This window comes from Haliotis rufescens, unplaced genomic scaffold (assembly GCF_023055435.1).
Source record: "Haliotis rufescens isolate VD_foot unplaced genomic scaffold, xgHalRufe1.0.p SCAF_18, whole genome shotgun sequence".
Taxonomy (NCBI): Eukaryota; Metazoa; Mollusca; class Gastropoda; order Lepetellida; family Haliotidae; genus Haliotis; species Haliotis rufescens.
In genome coordinates, this window is record NW_025963868.1 from 13,445,187 (window position 1) to 13,470,774 (window position 25,588).

General features: G+C 41.7%; 1 pseudogene; it reads right to left on the bottom strand.

The window, feature by feature from the left end:
• Nucleotides 1-375: 375 nt before the first annotated feature.
• LOC124121859 lies at nt 376-24,870 on the bottom strand (annotated as a pseudogene).
• Between the last annotated feature and the right edge of the window lie 718 nt (nt 24,871-25,588).

A 25,588-nucleotide genomic window follows, 5' to 3' on the forward strand; every position in this document is an offset into this window, starting at 1 on the left:
TCATGATATCAATCACTGGTTTGTGTGCTCGATATTTTTACAAACAGCCGCCATATAGTGGGAATACTGTGAGTCAATAATTAACTCCACTCAAACACACCACTTAGCCACGCAATCAGCTGCCTCCAATTCACCCAGCCTGCCTAACCGATACACCGAGTTCCTTCTTAGACATGCATGATTTGCTGGGGACTTGTGTTCAACCAGAAGTCTATGAATGGATCAACAGCTACACACACACACAATGAAATTATTTGCCACGCATACTTGGAATATTGTAGTAACAGCAAATCTGCATTTTACAATTGCAACTCCACATATTATTATTTCAAAAGACCTCCAAACAATGACTTTTCTATAAACATTTATTTTCTCGGTAAGGTCGAATCAGTTGTTTCAATCAGAGGTGGATCTTGTGATTTGAAACTTCTGATTGACCAGTCATGGTAGAACATTTCTTCAAGCCTCTGAAATTGAAAGTTGCAAAATATCCCTATGAAGCAAATGGTTTGATTGGCTATATGAATGTAGCCATATTCACAAATATAATAAGTACACAGCTTCCCGTCTTCATGTCTAACACCAGCCCGGGGTCCACACTCCCCCAAAATTGCTGGGATTCCCCTTCGGATCTTCAGGGGGGAAGTTGGCGGGGACCATATGTTTTTTATACTCCAACATCCGGGCACGTAACGTTTCCACGACATCTGGCATTTGATTGGCTAGATTTTGTTTTTCGAGAGGATCAGCTGGAAGGAGAGTGCAGATAATGAGCTTGGTATCAGTAGTAGTAGTAGTAGTAGTAGTAGTAGTAGTAGTATCAGTAGTAGTAATAGTATCAGTAGTGGTAGTAGTATCAGTAGTAGTAGTAGGAGGAGGAGGAGGAGGAAGAGGAGGTGGAGTAGAAGACGAAGTGGTATTGGAGGGATCTCAACAAACATACCTACAGTATACTAGTTCACACATGTCAACAGTAATGATATTAAATATTTGGTAGCGTCATAAATGTTGGCGGCGGTGGGGTAGCCTAGTGGTTAAAGAGCAAGTAGTGAGTGAGTGAGTATGGTTTTACGCCGCTTTTAGCAATATTCCAGCAATATCACGGCGGGGGACACCAGAAATGGGCTTCACACATTGTACCCATGTCGGGAATCGAACCCGGGTCATACATGCATAACATACATATATACATACCACACACACACACACACACACACACACACACACACACACACACACACACACACACACACACACACACACACACACACACACACACACATACTCGATCACTGGTTTACATACATACATACATACATACATACATACATACATACATACATACATACATACATACAACACACACACACACATACATACATACTCACACATTCACTCACTCACTCACTCTTTCATATTAACACACATACTTACACTCTCTCACACATACATACACATATACACAAACACACACGCTCTAACACATTAACTAGCACACGTGCACACATGTACACATTCACACATGCATACACACATACACAAACACTAACACATACACACACATGTACACACTCACACATACATACACAAACACACACACTCTAACACACACACGTACACGCTCACACCTTCATACACACATGCACAAACACACACACTATCACTTAAACACACACTCATTCACTAACACACATACACGTACACACTCACACATTCATACATACATGCACAAACACACACACTCTAACCCTAACACACACGAACACGCTCACATATACATACACACATACAGAAACACACACACTCTAACACTAACACACACACTCACACATACATACACACATACAGAAACACACACACTCTAACCCTAACACACACGTACACATGCATACACACATACACAAACACACACACCCTAACACTAACACACACACTCACACATACATACACACATACAGAAACACACACACTCTAACACTAACACACACACTCACACATACATACACACATACAGAAACACACACACTCTAACACTAACACACACACTCACACATACATACACACATACAGAAACACACACTCTAACCGTAACACACACGAACACATGCATACACACATACACAAACACACACACCCTAACACTAACACACACACTCACACATACATACACACATACAGAAACACACACACTCTAACCCTAACACACACGTACACGCTCACACATACATACACACATACAGAAACACACACTCTAACCGTAACACACACGAACACATGCATACACACATACACAAACACACACACCCTAACACTAACACACACACTCACACATACATACACACATACAGAAACACACACACTCTAACCCTAACGCACACGTACACGCTCACACATACATACACACATACAGAAACACACACACTCTAACCCTAACACACACGTACACATGCATACACACATACACAAACACACACACTCTAACCCTAACACACACGTACACATACATACACACATACAGAAACACACACACTCTAACCCTAACACACACGTACACATGCATACACACATACACAAACACACACACTCTAACCCTAACACACACGTACACATACATACACACATACAGAAACACACACACTCTAACCGTAACACACACGAACACATGCATACACACATACACAAACACACACACCCTAACACACACACGTACACATAAACACATTCATACACACATACACAAACACACACACGTTTACACTAACACACACACGCACACACACGCACACACTCACACATACATACACACACACTCTAACACTAATACACACATACATACACACATACACAAACACACACTCTCTAACCCTAACACACACGTACACATACATACACACATACAGAAACACACACACTCTAACCCTAACACACACGTACACGCTCACACATACATACACACATACAGAAACACACACACTCTAACCGTAACACACACGAACACATGCATACACACATACACAAACACACACACCCTAACACACACACGTACACATAAACACATTCATACACACATACACAAACACACACACGTTTACACTAACACACACACGCACACACACGCACACACTCACACATACATACACACACACTCTAACACTAATACACACATACATACACACATACACAAACACACACTCTCTCACACATATACATACACACATACACAAACACGCACACTCTATCACTAACACACACACACGTACACACTCACACATTCATTCACACATACACAAACACATACACTCTATCACTAACACACACACACACACACACACATACATACATACTCGATCACTGGTTTACATACATACATACATACATACATACATACATACATACATGCATAACACACACACACACACACACAATACATACATACCCACACATTCACTCACTCACTCACTCACTCTTTCATATTAACACACATACTTACACTCTCTCACACATACATACACATATACACAAACACACACACTCTAACACATTAACTAGCACACGTACACACATGTACACATTCACACATGCATACACACATTCACAAACACTAACACATACACACACATGTACACACTCACACATACATACACAAACACACACACTCTAACACACACACGTACACACTCACACCTTCATACACACATGCACACACACACTCTATCACTTAAACACACACTCATTCACTAACACACATACACGTACACACTCACACTTTCATACATACATGCACAAACACACACACTCTAACACTAATACACACACGTACACTCTTACACATACATACGCACATACAGAAACACACACACTCTAACCCTAACACACACACGAACACATGCATACACACATACACAAACACACACACCCTTACACACACACGTACACATGAACACATTCATACACACATACTCAAACACACACACTCTTACACTAACACACACACTTACACATACATACGCACATACACAAACACACACTCTCTCACACATATACATACACAAACACGCACACTCTATCACTAACACACACACACGTACACACTTACACATTCATTCACACATACACAAAGGCATACACTCTATCACTAACACACACACGTACACATTCATACATACACACATACACAAACACACACACTCTTAAACTAAAACTAATACACATTCTCACACATATATTCACACCTATACAAACACACACTTTATTACTATCACACACACAGTAATACTAATACACACATACATACACACATACACAAGCACACACACTCTCCCACATATACATACACACATACACAAACACACACACTCCATCACTAACACGCACTAGTACACACTCACAAATTCATACACACCTACACAAACACCCACTCTATCACTAACACACACACACACATACACACACACGTACACATGAACACATTCATACACACATACTCAAACACACACACTCTTACACTAACACACACACTCACACATACATACGCACATACACAAACACACACTCTCTCACACATATACATACACAAACACGCACACTCTATCACTAACACACACACGTACACACTTACACATTCATTCACACATACACAATGACATACACTCTATCACTAACACACACACGTACACATTCATACATACACACATACACAAACACACACACTCTTAAACTAAAACTAATACACACACTCACACATATATTCACACCTATACAAACACACACTTTATTACTATCACACACACAGTAATACTAATACACACATACATACACACATACACAAGCACACACACTCTCCCACATATACATACACACATACACAAACACACACACTCCATCACTAACACGCACTAGTACACACTCACAAATTCATACACACCTACACAAACACCCACTCTATCACTAACACACACACACATACACACTCACACTAATACACACATACATACACAGATTTTCAAACACACACACACTCTCCCACATACATACACACATACACAAACACACACACTCCATCACTAACACACACACGTACACACTCGCACATTCATACACACTTACACAAACACACACACTTTATCACTAACACACACGTACACACATACACATACATACACACATACACAAACACACTCTAACACATACACACATGTACACATTCACAAATACATAGACACATACACACACACTAACACATACACACACATGTACACACTCACACATACATACATACATACACACACATACACAAACACACACTCTATCACACACACGTGCACACTCACATATTCATACACACATACATACACACACACACTCTATCACTAATACACACACATACACACTCACACATACATACACAAACACACACACTCCATCACTAACACACACTCACACATTCATACACACATACACAAACACATACACTCTATCACTAACACACACACACGTACACACTCATACATACACACTGACACAAACACACACACGCCATCACTATCACACACACGTACACACTCGCAAATTCATAAACACCTGCACAAACACCCACTCTATCATACATACACAAACACACACACTCTATCACTAAGACACACACATACACACTCACACATACATACACACATACACAAACACACACACACCATCACTAACACACACACACACTCACACATTCATACACACATACACAAACACATACACTCTATCACTAACACACACACACGTACACACTCATACAAACACACTGACACAAACACACACACGCCATCACTATCACACACACGTACACACTCACAAATTCATAAACACCTGCACAAACACCCACTCTATCATACATACATACACCCACACATTCATACATACATGCACAAACACACACACACTCTAACACACGCATGTACACACTCACACATTCATACACACATACACATATACACACACTCTAACACTAACACACAAACTCACACACATACATGCACACCTACACAAACACACATACATGTACTCTAACACACACACGTACACACTCGCACATTCATACACACATACACAAACACACACACTCTATCACTAACACACACCCACACGTACACACTCACACATACATACACACCCTCTAACACATACATACACATGTGCACATTCACACATACTTACACAAACACACACACACTCACACATACACACACACATACACACGCACACACTGTCACTGAAACCTCATCAGAGATTGTATGAGTGTATGACACTCGCTCTTATCACACACATTAAAAGCCATCTTGTAACCTTTATCTAGTCCCGAATAGACTGTGTACAGGCCGACGTTCTACAGCTGACTATTTCTGAGTGCGGCGTTAAACAACAAAGAAAACATCCAGGATACATCTTGTGTGACAACCTTTGCAATATACCTGTCAAGTTAAACAGCCACACCAGTTCTTGTTCAGCATTATATATGAAGTCTTCTAGTGGCGTGTCCTGCGTTTCATTCATAGGAAGGTACCAGTTGTCGTACACTCCTGGGTATCCGTCGACCAGCTTCATGTCTCCGACCCTGAAACACATGTGGATTTGAATAATGACAGGTTCATGTCGCGGATTGCGACTGATCCATCAATAATAGTGTGCACGGTCGGCCCAGGCGCCGCAATTCGCTTTTTAGAGTTGCGTCCCTTTGGCACACCAGACACCCAGGGTCATGGGTTCGAATTCCGGTTAGCACCGACTTTATATGTTTTGTAAGTTTGTTGGCACTATACCCGTGCCCCTGGTTTTCACTCAAGTGGTAAACGTCAGGGATCTGCATCACTGTGGGCTTTCCTCGCGTCTTACGACTCTTGCTGATTTTTTACCAGGGTTATTCCTGCTATATAACGACGGTCTGTAAACAATCTAATCGGAACCAAATAAAACTGATATATAGTATGAACTGGTTGATAGTATGAGCAACGACATAACACGAAATCAACCAAGTTACCGAGTCTGACCACCAGAACCATTAAGTCCTCTCCTACGACCAACATACCTTGCTGTTACATCTTATGACCCCCACGGGTGTGCTAGACCCCATGTACCTGATGGCTGCACGTCCCGTGACGGGGTAGAAGAAGTCGTCTAGGTTGTATATAAACTCAGTCCTCTGTGAAGGAAGACCCATACGTATAGAGTCCCACTGACTTACTCCATCTATAGATGCATCTGAAATAACAGTGAATATACAGTAAGTTGAGCATGTGGCTACAATAACAGCAAATGGCGCTGTAGCTTCTTTCAGTGACTTACTCCATCTATAGACGCATCTGCAATAACAGTGAATTACAGTAGGTTGTGTCTGTGACTTACTCCATCTAAAGACGCATCTGCAATAACAGTGAATTACAGTAGGTTGTGTCTGTGACTTACTTCATCAAAAGATGCATCTGAAATAACAGTGAATTACAGTAGGTTGTGTCTGTGACTTACTTCATCAAAAGATGCATCTGAAATAACAGTGGATATACAGTAGGTTGTGTCTGTGACTTATTCCATCTATAGACGCATCAGTAATAACAGTGGATATACAGTAGGTTGTGTGCATCAGTAATAACAGTGAATAAACAGAAGGTTGTGTCTGTGACTTACTCCATCTACAGATGCATCAGTAATAATAGTGGATATACAGCAGGTTGTGTCTGTGCCTTACTCCATCTATAGACGCATCAGTTATAACAGTGGATATACAGTAGGTTGTGTCTGTGACTTACTCCATCTATAGACGCATCTGAAATAACAGTGAATTACAGAAGGTTGTGTCTGTGACTTACTCCATCTATAGGTGCATCTGAAATAACAGTGGATATACAATAGGTTGTGTCCGTGACTTACTCCATCTATAGATGCATCTGAAATAACAGTGGATATACAGTCGGTTGTGTCTGTGACTTACTCCATCTATTGATGCATCAGTAATAACAGTGGATATACAATAGGTTGTGTCTGTGACTTACTCCATCTATAGATGCATCTGAAATAACAGTGGATATACAGAAGGTTGTGTCTGTGACTTACTCCATCTATAGATGCATCTGAAATAACAGTGGATATACAGTAGGTTGTGTCTGTGACTTACTCCATCTATAGATGCATCTGAAATAACAGTGGATATACAGTCGGTTGTGTCTGTGACTTACTCCATCTATAGACGCATCTGCAATAACAGTGGAAATACAGTAGGTTGTGTCTGTGACTTACTCCATCTATAGATGCATCTGAAATAACAGTGGATATACAGTCGGTTGTGTCTGTGACTTACTCCATCTACAGATGCATCTGAAATAACAGTGGATATGCAGTAGGTTGTGTCTGTGACTTACTCCATCCATAGACGCATCAGTAATAACAGTGGATTATAGTAGGTTGTGTCTGTGACTTACTCCATCTATAGACGCATCAGTAATAACAGTGGATTAAAGTAGGTTGTGTCTGTGACTTACTCCATCTATAGACGCATCAGTAATAACAGTGGATTATAGTAGGTTGTGTCTGTGACTTACTCCATCTATAGACGCATCAGAATAACAGTGGATATACAGAAGGTTGTGTCTGTGACTTACTCCATCTATAGACGCATCAGTAATAACAGTGGATATACAGAAGGTTGTGTCTGTGACTTACTCCATCTGTGGTCATGATACACATTTGAGGTCAAACATATCAGCACAAGTCTTTAACAGTTTAAAAGTCTGAGGCTTGCTATGAGTTTTTAACTTTTTTTTCTTCAGGCGTTGATATATTTGATATCGAAAGACACTCGGATGAGATTCTATTTATCATCCAAAATAATTCTTCCTACTGTTTTAGTTTGTAAACGGTAATAACTGCCATAAGTGTCTCCAGTGTAAAAGCTACAGCTAACAGCTTCAGTGGCAGAGATAGCAGTGATGTCATTTGATTGTGACGTCTTGGTAACCGATGACGTTACAATGTTCTCGAAAGCTTTGTCGTGCAAATTTCTTGTAGCGATGTATCCTAGGGGATATCATTTTATCTCACCCCAGCGATATCTGCTATGGAACACAGTTTTGGATGATAAATAGTCAGTGTGTACAGTATGAAAAAATAGAGACTTGGCGTTTGTAAGTGAATGCACAGTCAGTTATATCCCCGCGGCGTGAAAACAGTCAAGTCTGTTCCAGACAAACCAGTGACTGAAGGAAACATCAACCCTGTGGTAAGATGACAACATTCATACATGTCAAGTCACCGAGCCTAATCGCCTGAAAAACGGTAATAGCCCCACAGAAAGTATACGACTATTCGCGGCGTTAAACAACAAACAAACACTTGGAAAGTATTTCGTAAATTACTATGCTTTGAAAACGGATAAATGTCATTTCTGACCATATATAGTATTCAAGCAATAGCGTCGTTCCATGATTAACACTACCAGGGGTTATTACATACAAACAGCTCATACAGACCTGGATTCCCTCCCGCTGCATCTAAGATAGTTGGAACATAGTCGACAGCGTGGAAGATCCTGGAACAATGGTTATACAAAACTGAGCATCATCCTCGATACTTCAGGGTATCATAACTCCATTGTAATAATAAATACCATGAACGCCGTTCCATTAAGCGTTCGAAGAGTAACTGCCGTCGTCAGTGTATGTTAAAGCATGAGAATTATGATCATCTTAGCACTAAGGTCGCTTTGGTGAACGGGACACCGCATCCACTGGCTATCGTAGTGTTATATTGAAGCATAGTCAAAAGACGCGTCCCTACAAATAGCCAACCAATCAGATTACACTCATTAGCGAACGAAATCCTATGCGACGTTACTTATAAGAGAAATGGCGACGTCACGTCCGAAACGAAACTTTCCTAATTGGTCCAGGGTATTTATTATAATAAAAATCTCAGGAATTTTCCAACCATATGACAGCAGTCTGTAAATAATCGAGTCTGGACTAGATAACCAGTGATTGACATCGTGAGCATCGATCTACGCATTCGGGATACGATGCCGGTGCATCAACCAAGTCAGCGAGCCTGATCCCACGATCTCATCAGTGGTCTCCTGAAGACAAATTCTAACCCGGATTTTCAATGGTGGTTTCTATTTAATAAACAAAGAATATACAACATCCAAAAACACTGACTTAAGGCTTTCAAAAGTATTTCAGTTCTATCACGGCGTGTCAGTTTGATGATGGAGGAAAGCCCGCAGTGATGCAGGCCTTAGGCGTTGACCACTTTGTACTAATCAGGAATCATATGCAGGTCGATGTCTACGGTTCAATCCCACGGTCATCAGATCCTGGCACGACTAAGGGAACGAATCTCATGACGTCAGTGATATACGCTTACCCATGGTACGTGTATCCGGTGCGTTTTAGCCCAACCCCATGGACAAATGACGTCACTCTCGTGCCCCCCTCCCACACCGTGTGTTTGCCGCCACGGAGAGGCCAGTTGTTACGGAGGCAACCAGTTCGGCACCATTCTGTGACAAAAGGCAGGAAAAGCAGAATCAATAAAAAGTGAAAAAAAATATAATATTCTTAATTTACTATTTTGTTCTCTTTGATTGAAAAATCGAATAAGTGTGAAATTTAAATATTTTTCATAGGATAATTTTGAATTTTAAATGAGGATGCATGTACTAACATCAGCAGTAAAAAAGATGAGTGTGTTATCAAAAAGTCTCTGTTCCTGTAGAGCCCGCGTGACGTTACCGATAGCATCGTCAAGGGCTGTCACCATTCCTGGAAACACAGTACAACAAGTCTGTACCTAATCGATGGTTGTTAGAGGAGGTAACAAACACTAGAACATTAATATCGTGTCTTATTTTTGTGTCTATCGTAAAAACACTATTGATAGAACATATTCTGACTACACGCGGACAGGCAAGAGACAGCGGGAAGACCAAGGCGGCGGACCCACAGGCCCCTGAAGCAGGATAGTGATATTACTGAAACACTGGACCCATATATATAAAGAGACAAGGTACGTCACTCGCCATCTTGGCCGAAGTTAAAATCGGCTGTATCGTTTAAATTAAATAGAACTGTATTCATGTCATGTTCACAATACCTCCCCATCTTCCTCCAAATACGACCTGCATGCCACAAACCTTCATTTTTTGCAATTTATTATCTATATCGGGTGGTTTTATCGAAATATTGGCTTTTCATCATTGATCAAATTATACCTTCTTTACTCGCGGTGCTATCGTCTGTGTATGATCAGTCATATCTTATTACATTTTATGTTATCCTGTATTTGTGTCTACATTTATGTTACATGTATCTATAAGCTAGTCTTAAATGTAAACCTGATTTCCCAAACCGAGTAGTAGAGTATTATGCTATCTTATGTCGCTTGAAATACAGTGGCGCAAGAGATTTAACTGAAGTGAGTGCGCTGTCGGCCGTATTGAAATTACGAAGGAATGTCCTGAAAACGAGCCAATTCCAGGTGTGGTAGAGTTCTTGGTCAAGATCGATAATAAGAGCATTTCCTGAACGGACTATCAGGGATTTTACTCCGCTTTAAACAGTACTTCGGTTACATCAAGGCATATCTGCTTGATATGGGAGGAGTAGAGCCATTGGTTAAACCATGGAGCCAACAGACCAAGGATCACAGTCAAACATAACCCTGTGAACTCTTTGTTACTAAGAGACGCAACTCTGGGAAAGAGTTACGTTATAAATATATTAAGGGTATCCTTACCACAAAATTTCCGACGACCGATGTTTACAACGTTTGGATACATGTCTTCATACTGCTTTGGCACCTGAAACAAAACACATCATATCAACCAGCTGTACACGTATGTGTTGTTAGAAAGTGGTAGGAGAATGTTGTTTTACGCCGCCGTGAAACACATGACAGCCATCAAAGCGTGCTATAAGTAATAGAGCGGACTAGGCAAACCAGTGGTTGATATCAGGACAAGAGATACGAGGACATGTCATCCATGTCACTCAGCCTGACCACCTGATCCCCACTTGTGGCGGCTTCTACGACAGGCCAGGGGTTCTATGGCCGAGGTGAGACACCACAAGTCTCCTGTACAGGCAACGTTAAAGTCCAGACATGGATCCGTGAAGTCGGAGTGAAGAGCAGATGGCTGTCTGGGTCAGGGAAACCAGTGGTTGATATCACGAGCAACAATCTGTGCCTTTCGTTTACGATGACACAATAAAGCACATTACATCCCTATTTTTATTATCCCCCGCCCAACAAAGTTGGCGGGGGATATAGAAACAGGCTCCGTCCGTCCGTTCGTCCGTCCGTCACGTTTCGTTTCCGGAGCATAACTCAGAAACCGTTCAATATTTTTTCATCAAACTTTGCAGATCTGTCAAGTACATGCTGAACTGGTGCCTTTTGCTATTTTGAAATTTGAGAAATTTTTATTTTTTACGTTTCCTTGCCGGCAACATGATGGACTTATGTTCTGTGAGGGTAGGGTTCGTTTCCGGAGCATAACTCATAAACCGTTCAATATTTTTTCATCAAACTTTGAAAGTCTGTCAGATACATGTTAAACTGGTCCCTTTTGCTATTTAGAAATTTTATCAATTTTTATTGTTTTCCATGGCAACAAGATGGACTTAGGTTTTGTGAGGGCAGGGTTCGTTTCCGGAGCATAACTCATAAACCGTTCAATATTTTTTCATCAAACTTTGCTGGTTTGTCAGGTACATGCTGAACTGGTGCCTTTTGCTATTTAGAAACTTTAGAAACTTTTAATTTTTTATGTTTCCATGGCAGCAAGATGGACTTAGGTTCCAAACTCAATTTCCATGACAAGTTCCACCTCGGTTAAAAAAGGTTAGGGTTTGTTTAGATTTAATTATGTCATAAATTCTGCAACAGGGGCGGGGGATATAACCACGTTAGTGGCAAACTCTTGTTATTGTTGTTATTGTGTGTGACAAACGAAAAAATCTGTATCCCGTAGTCTGTCCGACCAGACTAATAGAGTTTGTGTAAGTAATACTTGGCTGTTCCACTAAAGTTCTTAAAATTCTTAAATAGGTCCTCAGAACTCAATTCGTTCCAAGGCGACTAACCCGACGATGCGGGGTGTTGCTACACCTACCTCTATACTATACCTACATGCACTATGTGGGGTGTTGTTACACCTACCTCTACACTATACCTACATGCACTATGTAGGGTGTTGCTACACCTACCTCTGTACCTACATGTACTATGTGGGGTCCTGCTACACCTACCTCTGTACCTACATGTACTATATGGGGTGTTGCTACACCTACCTCTACACTACACCTACATGTACTATGTGGGGTCCTGCTACACCTACCTCTACACTATACCTACATGTACTATGTGGGGTCCTGCTACACCTATCTCTACACTATACCTACATGTACTATGTGGGGTGTTGCTACACCTACCTCTACACTATACCTACATGCACTATGTGGGGTGTTGCTACACCTACCTCTGTACCTACATGTACTATGTGGGGTCCTGCTACACCTACCTCTGTACCTACATGTACTATATGGGGTCCTGCTACACCTACCTCTACACTATACCTACATGTACTATGTGGGGTGTTGCTACACCTACCTCTACACTATACCTACATGCACTATGTGGGGTGTTGCTACACCTACCTCTACACTATACCTACATGTACTATGTGGGGTCCTGCTACACCTACCTCTACACTATACCTACATGTACTATGTGGGGTGTTGCTACACCTACCTCTACACTATACCTACATGCACTATGTGGGGTGTTGCTACACCTACCTCTGTACCTACATGCACTATGTGGGGTGTTGCTACACCTACCTCTACACTATACCTACATGCACTATGTGGGGTGTTGCTACACCTACCTCTACACTACACCTACATGTACTATGTGGGGTCCTGCTACACCTACCTCTACACTATACCTACATGCACTATGTGGGGTGTTGCTACACCTACCTCTACACTATACCTACATGCACTATGTGGGGTGTTGCTACACCTACCTCTGTACCTACATGCACTATGTGGGGTGTTGCTACTCCTACCTCTACACTATACCTACATGCACTATGTGGGGTGTTGCTACACCTACCTCTACACTACACCTACATGTACTATGTGGGGTCCTGCTACACCTACCTCTACACTATACCTACATGCACTATGTGGGGTGTTGCTACACCTACCTCTGTACCTACATGTACTATGTAGGGTGTTGCTACACCTACCTCTGTACCTACATGCACTATGTGGGGTGTTGCTACACCTACCTCTACACTATACCTACATGTACTATGTGGGGTCCTGCTACACCTACCTCTGTACCTACATGCACTATGTGGGGTGTTGCTACACCTACCTCTGTACCTACATGTACTATGTAGGGTGTTGCTACACCTACCTCTGTACCTACATGTACTATGTGGGGTCCTGCTACACCTACCTCTGTACCTACATGCACTATGTGGGGTGTTGCTACACCTACCTCTGTACCTACATGCACTATGTGGGGTGTTGCTACACCTACCTCTACACTACACCTACATGCACTATGTGGGGTGTTGCTACACCTACCTCTACACTATACCTACATGTACTATGTGGGGTCCTGCTACACCTACCTCTGTACCTACATGCACTATGTGGGGTGTTGCTACACCTACCTCTGTACCTACATGTACTATGTAGGGTGTTGCTACACCTACCTCTGTACCTACATGTACTATGTGGGGTCCTGCTACACCTACCTCTGTACCTACATGCACTATGTGGGGTGTTGCTACACCTACCTCTGTACCTACATGCACTATGTGGGGTGTTGCTGCACCTACCTCTACACTACACCTACATGTACTATGTGGGGTACTGCTACACCTACCTCTGTACCTACATGCACTATGTGGGGTGTTGCTACACCTACCTCTGTACCTACATGTACTATGTGGGGTCCTGCTACACCTACCTCTGTACCTACATGCACTATGTGGGGTGTTGCTACACCTACCTCTGTACCCACATGTACTATGTGGGGTCCTGCTACACCTACCTCTGTACCTACATGCACTATGTGCGGTGTTGCTACACCTACCTCTGTACCTACATGTACTATATGGGGTCCTGCTACACCTACCTCTACACTATACCTACATGTACTATGTGGGGTGTTGCTACACCTACCTCTACACTATACCTACATGCACTATGTAGGGTGTTGTTACACTTACCTCTACACTATACCTACATGTACTATGTGGGATGCTGCTACACCTACCTCTATAGGGGCGTGGACGGACTGGAAGGGCAGGTATATAAAGAATGGCTTGGACTTGTCATGGTTGTTTATGATATCTACAGCCTCCTTGGCAAACCGGAACTGAAACACAAACAGACACCATCCTACATCATACTACATTACACTACACATTAAACCATATATTTCATTATACGAGATCATACTGCACCATACCACATCATACTGCATTATATCATATCACAGTAAATTATACATCAAACTTCATTATGCTACACCACACTCCATTATAGCACATCCTTCTACACCACACTCAATTATATTCCTTCATAATGCATTATACATCATACTGCACCATACCACATCATACTGCATTATACCACATCATACTGCATTATACCACATCAAACTTAATTATACATCATACTTCATTATGCTACACCAAACTGCACCATGCAATATCATACTTCATTATACCACTCAATACTGCATAATAGCACATCATACTACACCACACTGATTATACTCCTTCATACTGCATTATATCATTTCATACTCCATTATACCACCCCATACTTCATAAGAGCACACCATACTACATCATACATAATACTGCATTATACCACGTGTCAAGTACCTCTGCTTACGGTAAGATATCCAAGTAGGACCAACACAGATATAACAGTGCCAACTTGTTCAACTTTACACATCACTTTATTTCAGAGACTATATGTTAGACTAGAAGAGTGTTAACATGAAATTATATGTGAGTTTAGAAAAAGATTAACACTAGCCTAAATGTGAGTCTTGAAAAGTGATTATATGTGAGTGTAGAAGAGTGTTAGAAGAGACTATATGTGAGACTAGAAGAGTGCTTAAATAAGACTATATGTGAGTCTAGAAGTGTTAACATAAGACTATATCTGAGTCTGGAAGTGTTAACATAAGACTATATGTGAGTCTAGATGTGTTAACATGAGACTATATGTGAGTCTAGAAGTGTTAACATGAGACTATATGTGAGTCAAGAAGTATTAACATGAGACTATATGTGAGTCTAGATGGGTTAACATGAGACTATATGTGAGTCTAGAATAGTGTTAACTAGAGACAATATGTGAGTGTAGAGTGTTAACATGAGACTATATGTGAGTCCAGAAGTGTTAACATGAGACAATATGTGAATCTAGAATAGTGTTAACTAGAGACAATATGTGAGTCCAGAAGTGTTAACATGAGACTATATATGAGTATAGAAGTGTTAAAATGAGACTATATGTGAGTCAAGAAGTGTTAACATGAGACTATATGTGAGTCTAGAATAGCGTTAACTAGAGACACTATGTGAGTGTAGAGTGTTAACATGAGACTATATGTTAGTCCAGAAGTGTTAACATGAGACTATATGTGAGTGTAGAAGTGTTAACATGAGACTATATGTGAGTCTAGAATAGTGTTAACTAGAGACAATATGTGAGTGAAGAGTGTTAACATGAGACTATATGTGAGTGTAGAGTGTTAACATGAGACTATATGTGAGTCTAGAAGTGTTAACATGAGACTATATGTGAGTCTAGAAGTGTTAACATGAGACTATATGTGAGTGTAGAGTGTTAGCATGAGACTATATGTGAGTCTAGAAGTGTTAACATGAGACTATATGTGAGTCTAGAAGTGTTAACATGAGACTATATGTGAGTGTAGAGTGTTAGCATGAGACTATATGTGAGTCTAGAAGTGTTAACATGAGACTATATGTGAGTGTAGAGTGTTAACATGAGACTATATGTGAGTGTAGAGTGTTAACATGAGACTATATGTGAGTCCAGAAGTGTTAACATGAGACTATATGTGAGTCCAGCAGTGTTAACATGAGACTATATGTGAGTGTAGAGTGTTAACATGAGACTATATGTGAGTCCAGCAGTGTTAACATGAGACTATATGTGAGTCTAGAAGTGTTAACATGAGACTATATGTGAGTCCAGAAGTGTTAACATGAAACTATATATGAGTCCAGAAGTGTTGACATTTATGTATTCTATACGTACGGCTGAGTACTCCCCTGTAGCGTTGCGTACGACGTCCGTATTATCTCGGTAGTCCAAGTATCCAGCTGTAGTGGTCAAGTAAAGGTATCTAACAAAACACTTCCTTGGAACACGTCGAAAACTGTTATTATAACGGCACTACATCATAGTGGCTTGTTATTGTTCTGTGCTTAAATATTAACATAGAAAATCATGAAGCCTAACATATATGTTGCCTCTAAGGTCAAAGGATGAGTAAGTTGGTGAGTGAGTGAATTAATGAGTGAATAAGTGAGTGAATGAGTGAGTGTATCTCTGCTCTGTTTCGACGTTAAACGGTCGCCTGAAGAGATACAGGTTTGCAAAACCATGGGCCATCATCAAGAAAGATATTTGATTAGAACCCCCGATCAGCGGATCCTGGCATGTCTAGGGGAGACGACGGCACAGTGGACGACTGGGCCACGAGTGTGAACTTAGATATCATACTGCGAAATAACCCTCATGTGATTAGGATGTATTCCTAAGTCATTACTACCTTCCAGAGACCGCTGACGTCTTCGTGTTTGTATGCCGCTTGTAGCAATATCACAAATCCGGTAGCCTAGTGGTTAAGGCGTTCGCTCGTCACGCCGAAGACCCGGGTTCGTTTCCCGACATGTGTACAACGTGTGGAGCCCATTCCTGGTGTCCCCCGCCGTGATATTGCTGGAATATTGCTAAAAGCGGCGTAAAACCATACTCACTCACTCACTCACAAATCCGTCACTGTGCATTTTCAACATGTTAACCATTAACGACTCGGAATTATTTAATTCTCAAACCGACTCGGCAGTCTGGTGACCCACCTACCGTTTTCGTGTGTGTAGTAGTCCTCAAATGCCTGGTAGTAGCCAAAGTAGGAGTCGAACCCTCGGTATGTCGGCGTGCAGTTCCAGCTGCAGAAACCAAGGTGCCACCTACATTCAGGCACAGACTGTTTGACATACAGTATTATAGAAAGCCCTCAAACAGTGATGTGCATGTAGTCAACAGTTAGAAAAATATCACTGAAACAATTATTTTGTCACAGTCGGCTTTATCTGACTGGAATTCATTGAATGAATATTATCCGGACCACGGTCTTTGACAGTCATAAATCTGTATAGAGCTACGATAGATGTAGGTCTTAGAAAGTCGTATGTCTGTTAAAGTCAGAAGTTACACTAAATGTAAGTCTAAGAACACGCATATGTCTGTTAAATTATAGCGTTATAATTGTTGCAGGTCTTCGACATGTCGCATATTTGTTAAAGTATAGCGTTATAATTGTTGCAGGTCTTCGACATATTTGTTAAAATATAGCCTGGCAATAGTTGTAAGTTTTTAACAGTCTATGGTCTGTTGAAGTATAGAGTTACAATAGTTGTAGGTTTTCGACAATGGTATGTCTGTTAAAAAGTAATGATAGTCGTAGCACTACGAACGTTTTGGGGTCTGAGCCTTGGTGTTGGCTTGAAGCGGAATTAGAGAAATGTGATGTAGGTAGTTATTAGAAAACGGAAAACGTCCGTTTCTTTGGTTTAATGTCCATGAGCCTGACTGTGCGGAGTTTCCGGGGAAATACCGGACATTGCAAACTAGACCAATCGTTACGTACTTCCCAATATCGTGGGTGGAATATCCAAGATTCTTCAGGTACTGGGGCAGGAAGGTGAATTTGAGGGGGACGCACACTGGCTGAGCTTCCCAAATGACAAAATGCTGAAATAAATATAAATATGTCTTTTATATTCTTGGATGATAATACGTCCTAAAAGAGTGATGGGGTGAATTAAACGCAGCTGCCGGCACTCTTCCCGTCAAATCACGGTGGGGAACACCAGATATTGGCTTTATACTTTGTACCCATATCTCGGGGAATCAAGCATTACGAGTCAACGCTTTAAACACCAGATAACCCTTCCGTCCACCTTACACTTTTGAGGGACCGCCTCCGTGGTCTAATGGTAGAGCGCCCGCCCGGAGAGCGGAAGGTCCGGGGTTCGATCCCCGGCCGCGTCATACCAAAAGACGTTAAAACATGGTACTTGTTGTTACCCTGTCTGGCGCTCGGCATTAAGGGGCTGAAACAAGGACCGGTCGGCTCGGAGTCAGTATACTGTGTCTAAGTGGGGTAGTCATGTTAAACTGCGGCATGGTATCTCAGTGTGCTAGCACTATAAATCGGCATCAGTCCGGACTAGTACAAGCAGCCACACATACACGTGCATGCACGTCGCTATATAAGTGCAATAATCTTGGACGCGACGTTAAACCCAATTTCACCTCACACTTTTCAGTCCTTTTCAGTCGTCTCGCTTATTGTCATCCCAGTAAAAATTCGGCCCCGACGATATTCCAAATTACGAACAGTTCTTACCTGTTACCACCAGTCATTTACCTGTAATCAACGCTGCTCTTATGATATATAACCAGCAGTAGCTTTTGTAAAACCAACATTACCTATCTTTCATCAGTATTTTCACAGCAGAACATACCTGTAATCATCATTCTTTACCAGGAATGTGTGCTTCTTACCTGTGTTCCGGCTTTGAAAGGGTAAATTCCTGTCATAAAAGCGGTTCTCGAGCTGCGGGAAAAAGAACATAATGAGACGAATGATAGAAAATTTACGTAAAATATTTAGGTTTGACATCTCAATACTCACGTTTCAATGATCAATGTGTTCCCCTATCTCCGTTAATACATACGGTCGTTCTGCGCTGTTTTATTGACGTGTGTCTATTTTTAGTAAGCCATTCAAATTAGTGAGTGAGTGAGTGAGTACGGTTTTACGCCGCTTTTAGCAATATTCCAGCAATATCACGGCGGAAATGGGCTTCACACATTGTACCCATGTCGGGAATCGAACCCGGGTCTTCGAAGGCTTTAACCACTAGGCTACCCGACCGCCCCTATTTGATTTAGTATGTAGAGCAGGTAGTCATATGACTGCAAACAATACCATACAAGAAACATACCCGTGTGTGTGTGTGCGTGCGTGCGTGCGTGCGTACGTGCGTGCGTGCGTGCGTGCGTGTGTGTTCTCGCTGGAACCAGTACTTTGATTAAGCTAAAGATAGCGACTACATCGTCCATACGTGAATTCACCCGTGATTTCACCGGGTCCCGTTCCACTAAAGCGATCTTAGCGTTACGACCACCGTAAGTCTATGTTAAAGTATGTTAAAGTTACGATCATCTCAGCTCCAAGATCGCTTAGTGGAAGGAGGCCCTGGCCAGTAGCGCATAACACACCAGGATGAGTTGAGAGAGTGAAGGTTGTGTAACTTTGCCTTCTGCAATATTCCAGCAATATGACGGCTACCCGTAAATAATCCAGTCCAGGCCAGACAAACCTGTGGTTGATATTATGAACAACATCCATACCAAACTGTCGGCCAGACTATCTATGTCAACGTAGTCGATTCGTACGACAAACATCCTTACAAGACGCATTAACAAAATTCCTCAAAGTTGACATAGACAGAATATTCACAGTTATTGATATCATGAGCATCAATATACGTAACTGAGATTCGATGACATGCATCAACCAAGTCAACGAGCCTGACCACCCGATCCTAGTAGTCGCCTCTTACATGGTTGCTGAAGACCTTTTCTAACCCGCATCTTCACGGATGCGTCGAACCACGTGCTCAAGTCAACGTAGTCCCCGCGAATGAGAAACATCCTTACAAGACACAGTTAATTATTTTCTATACAAGTTGACATAGACAGAATATCATGGACACAATAGGGCGTGCCGTTACTCACGGGCTGCACACAGGCTGGACATAGGAGTGGTTGAAGATGACCCCGCTGTCCGCCAGGGCGTCGATGTTGGGGGTGATCATGCTGGGGTTGTGGAAGCCCACGTCGTTCCACCCTACAGGGAAACACCAGTTCATACATGACGACTTCTACAGTTTGTTAAGGCTGTTGTTTGACGGGTAATGATACTGTCGTTCACAAGAAGCAGACTTCTCATTCTTACAGCTCGATAGCATACCCAATAATGATACTGTGAATCACAAGAAGCAGACTTCTCATACAAACAGCTCGATTGTATACCCAATAATGATAATTGTTCACAAGACGCAGACTGTCCATACAAATAGCTAGATTGTGTACCAAATAATGATACCGCGTTTCACAAGATGCAGTCGTCCCATGCAAATGGATAAAAGGCATATCCAATACTAATACAATGTTTCACAAACAGCAGACTTCATTTTCAAATAGCTAGCCAGCATTCCAAATAATGATGCCGTGTTTCACAAGACGAAGGCTGCCCTAAAAACGGTTAGATAGCGGTCCCAAAACTGATGATATCTTATCAGGCAGTTCCAACGAAAATGCATCTCACACGTTCCTTTGACTAGTATCGTCTGTCTGTCACATGAATAAGTTTTTTTCTGTCAAGTTTAGCCTGTTCATTGTTAGACGAGGAATGTGCAGAAATGGGTAGCGTTATAAGTTGTTTTTGATTTGTTAAGAGCCCAGGAATTGTATAATCTGGCGTGGTGTGTGTAAGAGCTGCTCTCCCGAAACAGCGATCTAAAAATATTAGTCAGCCATACAGGAACTAAGAGTAGATGTTGACTCCTTGGTCGAAGATTTCTCGATGGCTGATAGGTTTCAATGTGTTGCTGAATGTAGATTGGAGATCATCCTTGTCTGGCCTTGTCTGAAGACTACTACAAAGAGCTTGCATTGTATTTGTAGCATCTTTTAGAGGGTGAAAATCCTCTAAAAGTGGATTTTCTTGTTTTGTGACAAGTCTGCCAGCCGTGTTTTGACATCGGTGAAGTTTGTCTATCAGATGTTTCGGCAGACCAGTGAGTACCGCATTACAGTAATCCAGGCGCGACATAACACAGGGCTGCACCACAGTGGCAGCGGTTTTGGTATTGATAAAGCTTCGTATCTGGCTGATGTTCCCGTCCAAGGGGATATAAGTTGTTCCCTCAGACGGTCGCTCAGGTGGTGACGGAAGACAAACTCAAGGGTGAAGTTTAAGACGACAGAAGACATTTATTGTTGATGTGTTGACATAAGTCGACAGGGTACAGGTTGATAATAACGTAATGGAACGCACACCGGGACCGAGTGGCCAATGTTTGTGCGGAGACCCGCTATGTCACTTACACGACGTCAGGAAGTCGGACGGCGATTCTTCATTGTCGACAGTCGTGCAATCAGTCAGCTTTCGGTTTTATAGCTAGAGGAATTACATAACGTTGTGGAATGTCAGTGACCCACGTACATCTAGATAATTGACGTTTATAGATAGCGCTGGAGATTTAGGGCTCTGTCCGGATACGATGAAATGTTTGCGTTATACAAAAAGGGATTGAATTGCGGTGCACTATATATGGAAACATATTGAAACAATTAGTTAGTTTATTATGAATCATATTTTAAATAAAAGTATTGAAATGGTTTGCACAATAACATTCCTGAGGTTCAAGTGTGCTTTTTTGCATACTTTGCTGATGTGGGACTGGTGGAAGCGTCAAATGCAACACCCAGATGGAACCCCCAATTTTGAGAACTGGGATCGTCAGCATGCTTCTTGTTGATCATGAACAGACAATCAGTACTTCTGTCTTGTAGCACATGCTTTGATTACATTTTGAGTCATCAGTTTTGCATGTTGTCCACACAGATCATCGTAAGGTGACATCAATGTCTATCAATGAGCAAGTTTTAGGTTTAAACACCAGGCCTAACTGCGTGTCGCTTGCGTACTGGTGGAGGGAAAGATTGTGTGACCGAGCAATGTCTCCAGGTGGGGAAACCTTAGTCTTATGTGATAAGGCTTAGAAGTGAAACCTTAGTCTTATGTGATAAGGCTTAGAAGTGAAACCTTAGTCTTATGTGATAAGGCTTAGAAGTGAAACCTTAGTCTTATGTGATAAGGCTTAGAAGTGAAACCTTAGTCTTATGTGATAAGGCTTAGAAGTGAAAACTTAGTCTTATGTAATAAGGCTTAGAAGTGTAACCTTAGTCTGATTTGATAATCCTAACTGTGAAACATGAACTAATTTGATGACACCGTTCGATTAAAAACCATGATTGACATTCATAAGGTTTTACTGTAAAACCTTGATTTTTTTCTGATTTGAAAATGATTGAGCGTAAAACCTTGAACCCATTTGATATCGCGGTATTGTGAAACACCCTGTCGCCACTTAAACTGAGATAACAGCTGCTGCACAATGCGGGTCATGCGCACGGCCCATGTATGAGGTCATGGTATACGGTCAAGGTGATGGTTCACGCTATCTCTGCTCCTGCAGTAGTTTAATGATGGGCGGAGTGTACAGTTACTGCATATTTACATGTGACTAACACGTCACTGATAAAAGTAATAATTTCTTTAAAGGATTAAAATATCAATGAGACAACGTAACTAGTTAGCTCTGATACCGGGCTGAAGAAGTGTTTATATCAGAGCGTAGCGTAAAACACGTGCGGCCCGCTCTCGCGCATGAATACACGCATCTTTAAGTGAAGAAGAGAACTAATGATGGTATGATCCTTGTAGAATGTGGCAGACTCCCTGTACAGTATGTTTATATATCACGTGTGATTAAGTATTGGTGTCGTGTTATACACCTGCCACATCAGACCTACACATCAATATGGAGATCACGTGATGATGTTGGTTGTTCAACATAAGCATCGAGACTAAGAAATATCCTTTTGGTAAAGTTTGGTTATGGTTGGTTTGTTGGTTGGTAAGTTGTTTAACGCCGCACTCAGCAATATTCCAGCTGTATGACGGCGGTCTGTAAATAATCGAGTCTGGGCCAGACAATCCACACAATTGAGACCACCCGATCCCGTTAGTCGCCTCTTACGACAAGCATAGTCGCCTTTTACGGCAAGCATGGGTTGCTGAAGACCTATTCTACCCCGGATACAGGAAATTGGACATGTAAACATTTTCTATCAAAATGTAAACAAAGGTCAGCTGATAATCTAAACCAATCACAGTACTCATCAATTTAGGATAATCATTCTTCTTTACATAATAATAAAACTATTCTAAATGCAGAAAGACATTATGTTGGGATATTCCTATGCATTTATAAGAACTGTATTTCCAGATTTAGGTGTAATAATTTCAAAATTTCAGTTGAAACGCTTATAAACAGTGTCACGCACCCGTCAACAGACACAATTATTAAAAATACTATATCTGGGCCTCAACGGTTCTTTTATGAGGCCCTGAACGAGAATACGTAATCAAATTCACGTGACTTGTACCGCCCCTCAGAGCCAGTGACAATGGCTTTGTTTGCTATAGCGCCTGTATATCATAACTTAATGTACATTTCTTACCCAAGTCATCAGCCACTATGAAAATAATATTAGGTTGACTTGGGCTTGTACTGCATCCAACAAACACGCACAGCAAGACAAACCCCAGCGAGGCTGTTGACTCCATCGTAGCTCGAATGTTGTGTGCTATTTGTAAACAGACCTGTCCGGTTTTGTTAAACTCAATAAGGGCCGAGCGGCGAGTGATATCAGCCCTGAATGACTCATTGCGAATTACGTTAGGAAAAAAATGAAGTGTTTGCCTTCCCAGGTGGCGTGTTGTCCTTTGTGGGACTGGCATGTATGGTAGTAAATTAGCGTAGCGATGAATCAAAAGTACCCACTGTCAGATGGCACTGATGAACAGTGTTCCTCCACTGTAACAATTTATTTATATAGAAAATCTTTAAAGCAAGGTGAGGTGAGGTGAAATTGGGTCTAATTTTTATCATATAATTGCACTTATAGCGTCGTGCATGCACGTGTGTGTGTGTGTGTGTGCGTTTGTGTGTGTGTGTGTGTGTGTGTGTGTGTGTGTGTGTGTGTGTGTGCGCGCGCGTGCGTGCGTGCGTGCGTGTGTGTGTGTGTGTGTGTGTGTGTGTGTGTGTGTGTGTGTGTGTGTGTGTGTGTGTGTGTGTGTGTGTGTGTGTGTGTGTGTGTGTGTGGTTGCTTGTACTAGTCCGGACTAATGCCGATTATAGTGCTAGCCCACTGAGATACCATGCCGCACTTTAACATGAATACCCCACTCAGACACAGTATACTGACTACGAGCCGACCAGTCCTTGTTTAAGCCCCTTTATGCCGAGCGCCAGACAGGGTTACAACAAGTACCATGTTTTAACGTCTTTCGGTGTCGCGCGGTCGGGGATCGAACCGGGTTTTATCCCCTGAAT